Source organism: Triticum aestivum, chromosome 2D (genome assembly GCF_018294505.1).
Source record: "Triticum aestivum cultivar Chinese Spring chromosome 2D, IWGSC CS RefSeq v2.1, whole genome shotgun sequence".
Taxonomy (NCBI): Eukaryota; Viridiplantae; Streptophyta; class Magnoliopsida; order Poales; family Poaceae; genus Triticum; species Triticum aestivum.
In genome coordinates, this window is record NC_057799.1 from 25,190,635 (window position 1) to 25,203,711 (window position 13,077).

A 13,077-nucleotide genomic window follows, 5' to 3' on the forward strand; every position below is an offset into this window, starting at 1 on the left:
GGGCTGCATGCTTGACATGCCATGCCAGCGGCGGATACGCGCACGGACAGCCGGATTGACCGTATGTGCACCAAATGATGATATTACCTCTTTTACTAGTTAATTATACACGGTAAAACTTTAGCTTACGGGATGCTTGTGCAGTAAACAAAGACAACTCAACTCAAAAAAGTGTAAAAAAAAAGATGACCAAGAAAAACAGAAAGGTGTGACTATTCCCGGGTGTAGTACACACGAATTTGCAAAAAATTGAAAAAACCTAGTAAAACGAAGTCCAAAAAATCTGAAATTTGAAGACAACAAACTTCATATAATGTTTGAGCTTCTTGCAAAATTTCAGCCAAAAACGACATCCAAGGAGCTCGCACAAAAAAAAAATCAATGCTCAAACAGTGCAGAAAACTTTGAAAATTGATTTTGTTTTTTTTTTGTGAGAGCTCCTCTAATGTTATTTTTGGCTGAAACTTTGCAAGAAGCTTGAACATTTGGTGAAGTTTGATGTCTCAAAATTTCAGACTTTTTGACTTTGTTTGATAATGCTTTTCCATATTTTTTTTTGCAAACTCGGGTGTGAGTAGAGAATCCACTCTTCAAGAAAAAGACTTGCCTTGAGCCTTTGGATGTTTTCAATGGGCAGGTGCATGCATAGGCCACCGTCACCGATGTCCTTCGTGGGCGTTGTTATTCGAAGTGGCAGGCATTAGTGCACCTGCCCAATGCCCATTGCCATCGAGTCCCCACCGAGGGCTCCTCCTTTGCGTCTCCAAAATTGCTTCTCAGTTCCCTGGGCACGGTGAGCTGATTCATGTGGAGATCAAAGAATGTGTGACGTTTTTTCGCAAAAAAACAAACAAACAAAGAATGCATGACGTTTTTTTTAGAAAAGGAAGATAAACCCCCGGCCTCAGCATCTGGACGATGCATGCAGCCATTTTATTAATTATTCACAAAAACCTTACAAAGTAGTACACCAGTAAGCCTGAAGCCACCATCTAGACAACACATGTCACTACTCCTATCCCATGATGAAGGGGTGCCGACTGTCCGAGCCGAATACCAAACAGACAGCGCACCAAAGCCTAGCATCTAAAGTCGGATGCCCCAGCCCAGCCACATACCGGGACTGGGTCACACACCGGTTTGGCGCACTCTGAGAGGCCGCCACCGCCGTCTTCCACCGATCCGTCTTCAGAACAAGTACTGACGCATCGACCTTGCCAGGCCCGCCGTCGTCGCCGCCACGACGCCAGACAGCACCACCTCCCTGCGCGCGTCCAATCACGCATCTGTCGCCGAGACCACGCGGCGCCACGCCACCGAGACCCGCCGCCGTTGATGCGGTATATGTCACGCCGCATCACCTCGTAGCCCCTCCAGTCAGCACCTGCTCCAAAACAATGCCCTCAAGAGGGAGAACGTCACCGAAGACTTTGTCATTGTCCGATCCGGGAGACCCAGATCTAGGGTTTCCCCAGGAGCAGCACGGGCGATATGGCGCAGACCGCAACGACGATGCCTCGACAAGGAAACGACGTCAAAGACGCCGCCATCGACCGCCAAGACCCAAGTCGGCGCGATTTTCATCGGCGGTTGTACCAACCCGACCCGTAGCTGACTGGAACCGGCCGGTGTCACGCCGAGAAGACGTAAGGAACCGCCGGATCTTCGAGGATCTCCAGTGAGCCGTCTTCACGGCCCAAGTTCAGCCGGCCACCACCGCCCAAAGGACGACACCAGCCGCCGTATCATGTCGTGCGCAGCCCTCGCCACCCGTTGCCATCAAACGGCGGATCTGGGCCAGGTCACCGCCGCCGCAAACAAAAGACGCGCGCCACCTGCAGAGATTCGCCGCGCATCCCACCACATCGAGACGCGCCGCCGCGAGACTCCAGATCGCGACGCCCTGGCCCATCAACTCCGGCCCGCACCGGACCCAACGCGCAAGGGGGCAAAGATCCCTGCCGGCGCCGGCGCCAGCCGGGCTTCGCCCGGTCACGCCCTGTGGCGGCGGCAGGGCAGAAGAGGGGAGGGGGAGGGGAGGCGCTCGGCGTGGGCTAGGTTCCTCCCCGTCGCCTGCGGGGGCGACGTGGGAGGTTACGAGATTGCTCCACAAAGAATGCATGACGTTTCCTTGCAAAAATCATGGAAGGCTTTCACTGGAAAGTAATATTTCATTTTAACATAGAGCAGGTCTTCTGCTATGAACAAACACGAGATTTGAGGGGGCAGAGGGGTGGCGCATTCAACCGGGAGGAGTAAAGCAGAGGTGCGCCGACAACGAGCAAGAAAGGGCCGGGCTGCAACGAAAACGAAGCACGATATGTCTTTCATGTGTGTTTCCATAAAGGCAGGGTGTTTGTTCTGCAAATCTCCTAGTGTTGGGGCTTCCGCCTCATTGGTGGAGATGCACAACACAGGCCACCCTCACCCATGTCCCTTGCGGACGTTGTCATCCAAGGTTGCAGATAGGCCTAGTAGGTCGACACCGAGAGTAGCTCCTTTCTGCCTGCAAAATTCCTTCTCCGTCGTGATCTAACTATTCCAGTGAAATCAAAGGCTCGCGTAAAAGAAGAGAACAAACTAAAGACCAAAACTGATTCCTTAGCATGCAGGTGAGATGATCATTGGAGAAACCAAGTATGGATTTCAGCGGAAAGGAATATTGCATACTGTTCATTATCGAAAAAGGGTTCTTCGCTTTGTATTACAAAGCACCAACATCGATCACATAGCAATGCTCGGGCGAGAAGCACAACAAGCCCAAAAGAAAAAGGAAGAACAAAGAAGAAAGAAATGCCAACGACAGCAGCTCGACAAAGCGCAGATGACCCGCCACCGCTGCGCCCTCCGGACTCGACCCACCACATACTAAGGCTCCGATCCGCCGCGTACCAAGCAGCACCTCCAAGAAGGGATGCGACGCCAACGACGCTGCTGCCCGGACGTGTCCTAGGGTTTCCCCGACACGCGGAAGGGAGTGGGGGATGGATACCTCCGATACCCTCCAGGAAGGAATGGTGGCACCCGCAGGTGTCACCGCATCAGAGCCGGAAAAGCCGGCCCCACTGCCCAACCAGGCCGGAGCCAACCAGTCACCTCGCCGCCCACCAATGCGCCACCGCGGTCTTGACGCCACCCACGCCGCCTCACTGAGATCACCACCACGAGACCAAGAGGATGGAGAGAGACGCACGAGGCGACGGAAGCAGCAGCACCGGAGCCACGCGGGAGGGAACTACCTCCACCGCTGTCGTGCGGGAGGCCCGAGTCTCCGGCACCATCGCGGTCGCCGTCCGGACGCAGCAGCAGGGCATACCAGGCCACCCCTGGCCCGGCCAGACCCATATCGGGCCCGTAAAGCCCCGCCGGCCACGCTGCAGCAGGGCGGCACCAGCGCCGCCAGCCACCACCCGCCCATCGTCGCTCCCCAGCCTCCCGGAAGCCACGCCGACGACCCTCCACGCCGCCGGCCCGCCCAGGCCCAGATGGGGCCCGGAGGGCCCAGATCTGGGCCGAGCGGGCGCCGCCAGATCGCGCCGCCCCGCCGCCAACGGCAGCGCCGCCGTCCAGTAGATCGCCCGCCACCACGCCGGAGAGCCCCGCCGCCGCGCCGGACCGTCGCCGCCTAGGAGCACCCCGCGGCGCCGCACCGCCCTGCGTCAGTGCGACCCGAGAGGGGAAAGGCTAGGGGCCGCCGCCGCCAGCGCCGCCCGGGCCAGGCCCAGCGCCGGACGCCAGCGACGGCGGCAAGGAGGGAGGGAAGGGGGAGAGCTCGGGGGCGAGGTGTCACTACTAGAAAAAGGCTTACTAGTGGCGCACCAGTTTTGCCTACTAATGGCGCACTACTGGTGCGCCACTAGCATCACGCCACTAGTAATTTTTACTAATGGCGCACCGCTGGTGCGCCATTAGTATCTGGTACTCTAATGGCGCACCGAGCAGTGCGCCATTAGTATAGGCCACGGTGCGCCATTAGTATGCCTCCCAGGGGGCCATATATACCCATGTGCTTTGCCATACTAATGGCGCACTGCAGTGTGATGCGCCATTAGTATCCTTCGGCATACTAATGGCGCACTGCTGGGTGATGCGCCATTAGTACCCTCTGGCATACTAATGGCGCACTGCTCTGGGATGCGCCATTAGTATCCTTTGGCATACTAATGGCGCACGTTGGCGTGATGCGCCATTAGTATGTATATTAGGGATTATTATTTTTTCTTTTCTGATTTTTGCACAGATTACAAAATATATTATTGGACAGAAAATAAGCAGCAGGACACAGCAACAGCAGATTCATCGAATACAATAGAAGATTAGTCTCCGAATACAATTCATCATATTAGTCTCCGAATTCAAAAGACCGAACGAAGATAGAACATTACAAGTCTCGAGACCGCGAGTAGCGAGTTTGTCTTCACATTACAAGTCGATATCGATCATCTAAACTACCATCACATAGAAGAGAGATGCGGTCATCACGATGAGCATCATCGCGATGAAACTGGTCTTCATCCGGTTCCTCCAACGCTCCCTCCTCTCTCCCGCTAGATAGCGCGCGTATCTAGATTCCGCCTCCGCCCTAGTGGTGTACCCTTTGTAACTGTTACCGCTGAAACGGTGAACCTGTCTCCGACACTCCTCCCAGTCGTCGTAGACTCCGGGAACCTTACCCTTGTACACGACATACGACGGCATCTCTATGCACTAGCCAAACAACAGACAATACATAAGCAATATATAAGTATGCAACAAAAGGATCGGAAGAGAAAAGCAAGACATCCATAGCACGATTCATGGTCCTACTAACAAATAGCATCGATTACATCTAAGTTGAACGACTGTCCAAACCAAAGAGACATACAAGTTCACTACAGTTTAATTACAACATGAGCTAATGAATGTTTCAGAACTACACATAGCATCACAACTTTCGACTCGACTCATGGGACCGGAGCGTGGATGAAGCCGCCGTCTGTCGTGATGGTCATGAAGTCGCGGGCGTTGTCAGCCTGCATTTGTAGCGTTGTGTCTATCTCGCTGTTGGACGGTTGAAATTTGAGGTAGAACTGCCCCGAGGTACGAAGGACATCTTGATGGATGATTTCTGCAAACTCCGACTGGATGCGAAAGAATTCTTGTCGGATGTCCGCGTCCTGGATTGCCCCCAAGCTTGCGGCCCAATCTTTGAGATTATTTGGTAGGAGAAGGTGATTATGGTCCCGCACGATCGCCCGCATGTGATGGAGGGCGTAGTAGGCATCCTTCTGACCGCCAGGCGGCTGCTTGACGCAGGGGAACGTCGTATTGTGGGTGAACACGTGCCTGCCGTACCTACGAACTGGCCTCTTAAAGGTGCCTCCAGATGCGGCGTAGCCGGGGAGAGCATCATCAAGAACTTTCTTGATATTTGTGTAGTCTATCTTGGAGTCACGGTCCGGGTCGAGATACGTGGCCATGGAATATTTCGGGCTTAAGAGGATGAGTGTGCAATGTGTGTCACTGCACAGAACACGGAATGTTAGAAAAAAAAGAACGATCGAAATCTAAGAAATCATATGTTACGGGGCGGTTAGGAGATGACTTACTCGGGAAAGTAAGGCACGAGGAAGTTATCCTTATCTGGGTTTGCCAGAATGACGCCTTCGAGGTGTGAACTCGCGACTTGCCGGTCCCCAGCGCTGCCCAAGATCTTGGCACGCATGTAGAAGGGGTCGACTATCACAATGTCCGGGGTCTTGTCTCTAATGATCCGCATCTCCATACTCAGCGAAAACAGCCGAACGAAGGTGTAGTGCAGCGGATGAAGGTTAAGCATAGCAAAGATGTCATCAAATCGCAGGACGATCGTACCCCCGACGGCGCTATCCACAAAGCCCTTGCCCTCTGGCACCTTGGCCACGAAAACCGGGTATGCCACATCATTCTCTCTGAGACGCCGCTTCTCCAAAGAAAGAACACTGTCATGCAGACTCCGCATAGCACCGGTTGCAGCATTGAGCATATTTGTCGGTAGCATCGGCCTACCCGCCACATGCACCCTCCTCGAGATATCCTTAGGTGAAGGTGGTCCGTCCTGAGCACGGATCGTACTCGGTGCCGGTTGGCTCGCACTGGCGCCCTTGTTAGTCTTTCGTTTCCGTCCCTTCTTCTTGATCTGCTGTAATGGGATCGAGTTCTGCTCACAGACCGCCTTCTTGAGCGTGTTGGGGCTGATAATATTTGGCACCTCAGCTATCTGAGGCTCGGTGAAGGCGGCAGCTGGAGGCGTCTCCTGAGAACTGAACGCCAGACGACGCCTGTTGCAATTGGGTTTCTCCGCCGTACCAGCTAGATCGCGGTCGTCTTTTTGAGGGTTGGGTTCTTGAGAAGGAGGCCCGCAGAACTCGTCACCGTACCCATGCTCGGCAAAGTACTTATCGACGTTGGTAAATGTACCGTCGTCGTTGTCGTCGTCGTCCGGATCCTGTGCCATATGCATGTTCGGATCCTGTGCCATAGGGATGTCCGGCAGGTCCGGTAGCGTTGCGGCGTTCTTGCCATGGCTTGGCGCTGGCACGACTGGCGGTCTTGTCTGTGGGGTGGTGTCCCCCGCCCCCAAACGAATCTGGCTCTTCGGCCAAAGCAGGGGCCAGCTTACACAGGCGCTGAGGGTCATCACATCATCTTCGTCGGCCCCAGCGGGTCGAATCGGAGGTAACAACTCGTCGCAGCCTGGCAGTACCCGAACCAGTTCAACCCTATAGAAGGTGGGTGGCATCGGATTACCGTGGAACACGCGGTTGCCCGGTTGAACGATTCTGCCCTTGGCGACATCGACCAACTCGCCGCCCACGAAGTGCAGGAGAGTGCAAGGAACATCGGTGGCGCCCTGCGAAAACATGTAGGGCGTCAGGGATGCCCAGTCAAAGGCAAGGAGATGAAGTCATCGGCCGAGAGGCTTAGTTACCGTGATGCCGTCGAGCTCGGCTAATGTCGAGGCACCGCCAACGGCGGGCGTGCGCGTGCAACTGACGGAGGGGCCGCTTGCTGGCGAGGTGCCGGCCGGCGTACACCCAGGTGCATTAAGCTCCAATGCCCGTGCCGGCGCCGGAGACACGAATACCGCCTCCGCCGGAGACACCAATGGCGCCGCCTGCGCGTTGTGCGAGTTGCTGGCCGTGAAGCTGGGAACCGGGGGAGGCCCCTGTTGGCCGCCCGCAATCCACGTCGTCAGCCCCTGAATCAAGGTAGGCACAATGGCGGTGAGCGTCGTTCCCAGTTGTTGTTGCACTTGCTCTTGGACAATCTCCGGAATCCGCGCCACTTGTGCCTTGAGTTCTTGAACCTCGCGCGACTGGCTTTCCGAGCTGGTCTTTTTCTCCTTTCGCCCACCAGCGGTATAGTATGACGACCATTTTGTGGACAAGCCTTTGCCGGCCACACGACCAGCTGACGACGGCTTACTGAGCTTATCCTTGTTTTTCATTACGTTCAACGCCCTATTTAAAGGGGTGTCAAAAGGGGAGCTCTGAGATGACCCCGCGCTACTGCTTTCAGCCTCCTGCGGAAGGAATGTGAACCATTTAGAAATTTGGCTTCATTAACTAGAATGCAACCATATATGTAGCTAATTACGCGGGGGTGTATTCCTTACCAGAACTTTCTCAAGCGCCTTGGTCTTCGGATCCGTGGTAAGCTCCTTTGTTACCGGGTCCTCCTTGTACCGGGCCCTGACAAAGTTCCTGGTCTGCTTGTCAGGGAATTTCTCGAAGCGGGGCGGTAGGCCTTGCTCGGCACGCTCCGCGTCCTCCTTGTCCCATATAGGCTCCGCCACTCTATAACCGCCGGGACCGAGTTGGTGGACCCCTAAGTTCAACTGCCGCATTTCTTTCCCCCACTGACTTGATTCGGAGGTTGCGCTGCTCTCGCACTTGATCTTGAACTCCTTGTAGTCATCTTCGCTCATCAAAGGATATTTCGCCTTGATCTTCTCATAACTATCACCTTTTTCAATCATTGCCTTCACCGTGCTTCTCCATGTAGACAGGGCCGTGCTCATCCTCGTGAGGGCGGCACTGTTCACTTTATTCCCTGAGAGGCGTGTGTTTGCAAACTCATTGGGGAACTTGTATCGTTCGTGTAGCTTCGTGAAGAGGAGGCAGCGCAAATTCCCTCGGTCCTTATGCCTTAGGTTCTCGGTGTTGATCGAGACGGTGCTCCGGAGAATGCACCCGAGCTGAACCGAGTACCCCTTGACTACATGTTTGGGCGCCGTTGGATGCCCGTCGGAGTTCACTTCAGTAAATTCCTCCTTGACGGTGCCGAGCATGTTCGGGCGCCGGTCCTTCCGTTGCCTCTTCGGTTGGCTGCCATCTGTGCGTGCGCCGCCATCATCAGTGGTGGCATCCTCGGTGGCACCATCAGTGGTGTCATCCCCGACCCCACTAGGGGTTGTGTAGTCAGGATCGGTGTCTTCCACGGCATCGTCCCGATAGTGGTGAGGTTCTTCCTCCATCTCCTGGGACAGCTCCCAGAATTGCTTGCCGCCCGAACCATCGGCCTCATCGTTGTGGGCCATGTTTCGCTCTAAATAGGAAAAAAGTTTGGTCAAAAAGTTGGTTATTGTCAAGGAACAAGATCTCTAAGTTGACCAAATAACCTAATTCTCGAGGAATGTCGCCAAAAAGATGGTTATTGTCAAGGAACAATTGAGAGATGTTTGTGATATTGCCTAGGTGTTTTGGGATGGAACCTGTTAGTGTGTTGTTGCTAGGTGTTGTGGGATGGAACCAGTAGCTTCCTTGCAACCCACAAAAGAGAAAGGAAAAGGGGTGAAAAGGGGGAGATGGTTAGCTTTGATGAGCAGGCAACATCTTCCTAACCCCCTTCTTCTTGTCTCCTCTCACTATCTCTCTCACACACATGGCAAGCAAGGGTGTCTGAGTGTGTGAAAAAATACTAAACTAATCCAACCACTAAAGCACTAGATCACTACTATTGGTTGATGTCAAGATACATGCTGATTAATTTTTGTTTCGGTTGAGAATCGGGCACCTTCTAGGTCAAGAAAATTGGGCATGACCTTTGCTAATTTTCTTGACCTAGGAGCGCCCCATTCTCAACCGAAACGGAAATTAATCAACATTTCAGGAGAAAGGGGTCATTTCAGAAGATCACAAGTAGCAGCAGCATCACTTGACAAATCACAAGTAGCAGCAGCATCACAAGTAGTACAGCAGCAGCAGCATCATCACAAGTAGTACAACAGCAGCAGCATCATCAGAAGTAATACACTTAATTGGCATAAAATATAAAAAAACAGCATAAATTGGAAAACAAGCAATACTTCTAAAACCAGTTGCAAGCAAATGTACAGTGAAATAAAATGATCCCATAGTGTACTTAATTCAGAACACATGGAAGAAACTTGACTAAATGTACAGATTTTAGAAAAAAAAATCCAAGTTAACTAAATGACTGATTCAATTTCAGGCAACTTGGAGAAGAGATCACTTGATCATTGACTGCACTTAATTCAGAACACATGGAAGAAACTTGTTAGAAACTGAAACGGTTAATATTGAGAATTAAGTTACTCTAATGGAGTACCAAATTTTGAGAACAAGCCGTCTGAAAAGAGCACTAGCTAAGATCTAATCCTTATGTCTAGTTAACCACTAATTTACTGTAACCAATGTTCAGAGGCAAATCAGACTTGACAGTAAAGATCAAAATTTCAGACTTGACAGTAAATATAGTGGGAACTGAATATTATTTAGGAACACACTTGTTCCTAAACTTGATGTCGATTTAGCAACACAGTCTTCAGTGAGAGTATAAAAAATAACTACTCCATCTACTTAAGTGATTCTACACTAAACCAGAACAAGTTGATGTTCAGTCAAGTTGATTTCAAACTTAACACGTTCTCCACCTAGCAGCTAGCTAGGATGGCCATGAAATCCTAACACATTTTCAGTGAACATACACTTCAGAAAATTCAGTAAACATGCACTCGAGAAAATTCAGTGACTGCAGAACATACACTCCAGAAAATTTTCAGTGATCTTGTACTCAATTTTACAGTGAACTTGCTAAAGAAGCTCCCAAGCTTCAAGATAGACTAAATTTGACAGCTAATATACTCCAAATAAGCATTTTGGAGTACAAGAAGGGGAAAGCGGGAGGCAAGAAGAGGGGGGAGCCGCACCTTGGCAGGAGGGGGCGAGGGGACTGTGTTGGGCTATGGGCAGACGGAGGCGGGGGTGGGTGCCTTGGACCAGTCTGGGAGTTGGCGGCGCTTCCCGGACTCGGCGGCGTACGTGACCTCGATGGCCCAAGTGGGGAGCCGCACCTTGGCCCAGGTGGACACGTTGCTGCTCCTCGGCGAGGTGGACGCGCTGCGCAGTGGGTCGGGGCGGCGCAGGTGGACGCGCTGCTGCTCCTTGGGGAAGGCACCAAAGCATCAAACCCTAATCCCCAGCGTGGGGAGGGAAGAAATGGCTAGAGAGGAATTGGGGAAACAAAAGCGAACCTCCTTCTAGTCGTCGAACTGCGGCGGACGACGTGCAGGCGCGGTGGACGCAGGGGGCGGAGCAAGGGGGCGGCGGCGTACGGTTGTGGTCGAGGAGTGGGGGATCTGGCGAGCGAGGGAGGGAGGGAGAGGCGACAGTGCGAGGGGAACAAGTATAAAAATTCTAATGGCGCACCTCCCCCTGGTGCGCCATAGGTACGTCGATTCTAATGGCGCACCTCCCCCTGGTCCGCCATTAGAATTTTGTTTTACTTACTAGCCCGACTAGTCAGGTTATATCCCACCTAACCCTATCTCCATCAGAACACGCCCACTAGCCCGACTGGTCAGCACGCAGCACACACACTAGGAGGTCCTGGGTTCGATTCCCAAGCTCCCCAATTTTTTTATGCATTTAAAATGCTGTTTGATATTTATTTGTGTTTAAATATGTTCAAACTTGTTTAAATCATAACAGTAATATTTTTTTTATAAAAACAGTATAAAAACACTAGGAGCGGGCCGGGGAGGGTGCGGGGGGTCGTCGGCGACGGCCGGTGGAGCGGGGGAGGGTGCGGTGGGTCGTCGGCGGCGGTGGAGTGGGGGAGGGTGCGGGCCGGGGTCGGCGGCGGCGGCCGGTGGAGCGGGGGAGATGGTGCGAGATCGAGTGTCCATGAAATTTAAAAACATTCATGAGTTCAAAAAGTGCTCATGAAATACAATCGAGAAATGAAGGCTACAATTTAAATACAATCGATCTTAGCTAGCTATCTGTTCACAATCTTCTTGCCCTTATTTTTCGTAAATGGAGTTCTTCTCTTGAACGGACGTCCTTTAGGTAGGGTGGTCCTGCTTCTTCTTGTGGTGTATGCTGATACTTCATCGTCGTCGTCATGTTCCATCTTCGGGTCGCCGTACTTGTCGAAGTCTTGCTCATTGGCGACTCCATCCATTCCGATGATCTTCCTTTTGCCTCTCCTCACGACAACACGACTGGGCTTTGATGGGTCGGTAATGAAGAAGCATTGGTCCACTTGGGAAGCCAGTACCCATGGCTCATTTTTCGCGGTGACGTTCGCGCCTGCGGTCTTGGATTTGGCTTCGGGTATAACCATGGTGGTGAAATACCGGTCTTCTTTTATGACGCTCTTGGCCCATCTGACACGGAACATCGGGACCTTCTCTCCAGCGTAGCTCAGCTCCCAGATCTCCTCGATCCTTCCGTAGTATCTATCCTTGTCGTTACCGGTGTAGGATTCCATCGTTACCCCGGAGTTCTGATAACCATCGCTCTTCATGTCCTTGTCCTCGGTGTAGAATGTGTAGCCGTTGATATCGTACGCCTCATACGTCATCAGGTTGTGCTCGGCGCCCTGTGACAAGGCGAATATGAGTTGTTCTTCCGCGGAAGAATCCTCATGTAAAGGGTACGACAGAAGCTTCTGCTTGAACCAACGCGTGAAACATGAGTTGTGCTCTTTGATTATATCTCCGTCTGTCCTCTGTTGGCCTCGGTCATTGTACGTCTTCTCAATAAACGTTTTGTGCTCTACCACCCAAGGATCGACCACGTCTATGTGTTGTAGCGCGACTAGGTTTGCTCTTTCAAAGTCGGCGAGTCGACCATCGAAGTCGACATGCATTTCGCGGCGACCCTCACGGTGACCCCATCCAGCGAGCCTGCCGAGGTGCCTGTTGACGGGCAGACCAACGGGGTTCTCGATGCCTAGATAATTCGTGCAGTAGGAGATGCACTCTTCGGTCAGAAAGCCCCTGGCTATGCTTCCCTCTGGACGTGACATGTTGCGAACGTATCCTTTGATGACACCATTCATCCTTTCGAACGGCATCATGCTGTGCAGGAACGTCGGCCCGAGTTGGATGATATCCTCCACGATATGGACCAGCAGATGCACCATAACGTCGAAGAATGCGGGAGGGAAGTACATCTCAAGCTCGCATAGTATCACCACGATCTCTTCCTGTAGCCTTCTGAGTTGCCTCACGCCAACCGACTTCCGAGAGATGACGTCGAAAAAGTTGCATAGGCCAAATAGCGTTTCACGGACGTGCGCGTCCATGATCCCACGGATTGCAACTGGAAGTATCTGCGTCATCAGCACGTGACAGTCGTGAGACTTCATCCCGCTGAACTTCTGCTTCACTGAGTCTAGGTATCTGCTTATCTTCCCCGCGTAACCGTAAGGAAGTTTTACTCCTACGAGGCAGGTGAAAAACTGATCGATCTCCTCCTGACTTAGAGTGAAGCACGCGGGAGGGAAGTCATTTCCGGTCTTCTTGGCCTTTTTGCCTTTGCGACGACTTTCCGTGTCCTGCTTCGCCTCATCATCATCATCATCATTAGCGTGAAGCTCCTCCCTGATGCCCATTGATTTCAAGTCTGCCCTTGCTTTCGGCCCATCTTTGGTCCTCTCTGGCATGTTGAGCAGGGTACCAAGCAGACTCTCGCACACGTTCTTCGTGATATGCATGACATCAAGGCTGTGAGGCACACGGTGGATCTTCCAGTACGGCAAGTCCCAGAAAACAGACCTCGTTTTCCATACCTTCAGCAGTGGCTC